This window comes from Ursus arctos, unplaced genomic scaffold (assembly GCF_023065955.2).
Source record: "Ursus arctos isolate Adak ecotype North America unplaced genomic scaffold, UrsArc2.0 scaffold_1, whole genome shotgun sequence".
NCBI lineage: Eukaryota > Metazoa > Chordata > Mammalia > Carnivora > Ursidae > Ursus > Ursus arctos.
The window spans coordinates 10395872-10397457 of record NW_026622763.1 but is presented as its reverse complement, the minus strand read 5'-3'; the positions used below and the strand labels follow the sequence as shown (position 1 = coordinate 10397457).

General features: G+C 42.6%; 1 pseudogene; it reads left to right on the top strand.

Moving 5' to 3' along the window:
* The first annotated feature begins 543 nt into the window (after positions 1 to 543).
* LOC113263348 (60S ribosomal protein L35a-like) lies at positions 544 to 877 on the top strand (annotated as a pseudogene).
* Positions 878 to 1586: the final 709 nt, after the last annotated feature.

The following is a 1586-nucleotide window of genomic DNA, read 5'->3' as shown; positions in this document are numbered from 1 at the left end:
GGAGGAGCTCAACATCACTCATCATCAGAGAAATGCAACTCAAAACCACAATGAGATATCATCCATACCTGTTAGAATGGCTGTTTTCCAAAAGACAAGAAATAACACGTGTTGGCGAGGACATGGAGAAAAAGGAACCCTCGTGCATTGTTGATGGGAATGAAAATTTTTGCAGCCACTATGAGAAACAGCATGGAGATCCCTCAAAAACATTTTAAAATGGAATTACTATATCATCCAGTAATTCCACTTCTGGGCATTTATCTGAAGGAAACGAAATCACTATCTTAAAAAGGTACCTTCAGCAAGTAAGTGTGGTGAGCTCAACCATATGCCTCGGCAGGGCACTGGTGGAGCTCGGAGGCTCTGCCAGCCAGTGATTTCTACAGATTCCAGCAACAAGGAGGACAGGATGGAGATGTGGGACTGACTGTGCTGCTCCCCGGACACCCGGAGAACGGGCGCTCCCGTAATCGGTGTTGCTCTCTGGGCCTTAGATACACTTTGCCCACCTGCTGGGAACAGGACTCCTAAAACGCCAAATAATGCCTGGAAGGCTGGGGTCCAAGGTCATTTTTGCTGGCTATAAGCAGGGTCTCTGGAACCAGAGGGAGCACACAGCTCTTCTTAAAATCAAAGTTGTTTATGCTCAAGATGAAACTGAACTCTATCTAGGCAAGAGATGTGCTTATGTGTACAAAGCAAAGAACAACACAGTGATTCCTGATGGCAAACCAAACAAAACCAGAGTAATCAGGGGAAAGTAACTCGCGCTCATGGAAACAGTGGCGTGGTTCGTGCCAAATTCCGAAGCAAGCTTCCTGCTAAAGCCACTGGCCACAGAATCTGTGTGATGCTGTACCCCTCAAGGACTTAAACTTAATGAAAAGCGAATAAAGAAAAGTGTAGGGGAAAAAAGGTACCTTCAGAGGGGTATTAAGGAGGGCATGTGTTGTGATGAGCACTGGGTGTTACACGCAACTACTGAATCATGGAACACGACATCAAAAACTGATGATGTACTGTATGGTGGCTAACTGAACATCATCATAATAAAAAAGGTACCTTCACCCCCTTCTTCACTGTAGCGTTATTTACAATAGTAAGACATGGAAACAACCTGAGTGTCTGTTGATGGATGAATGGATAAAGAAAATGTGATAGACACAATGGAATGTCACTCAGTCGTAAAAAAGAAAGCAATCCTGACATTTGTGACAATAAGAACAGAACTTGAGGGCATTATGCTGAGTGAAATAAATTGGTCAGAGAAAGACACTGTGTGATCACACTTAAATGTGAAATCTAAAAATGAAAACAAAAAACAAAATCCCCAAACCAAAAAACGGAACTCATAAAAACAAACAAAAAACCCCTAGAACTCATAGCAGATTGATGGTTGCCAGGGGTTGAGAGTTGGAGGGGGCGGCTGAAATGGGTGAAGGTAGTCAAAAGGTATAAACTTCCAGTTATAAATAAATCCTGTAGATGTAATATGCATAATGGTGACTATAAGTTTAAAAAAAAAAAGCTATTCTGCCTCCCTGGTGAACCTCAAAGATTGATATCACCATCAAGGACATCAG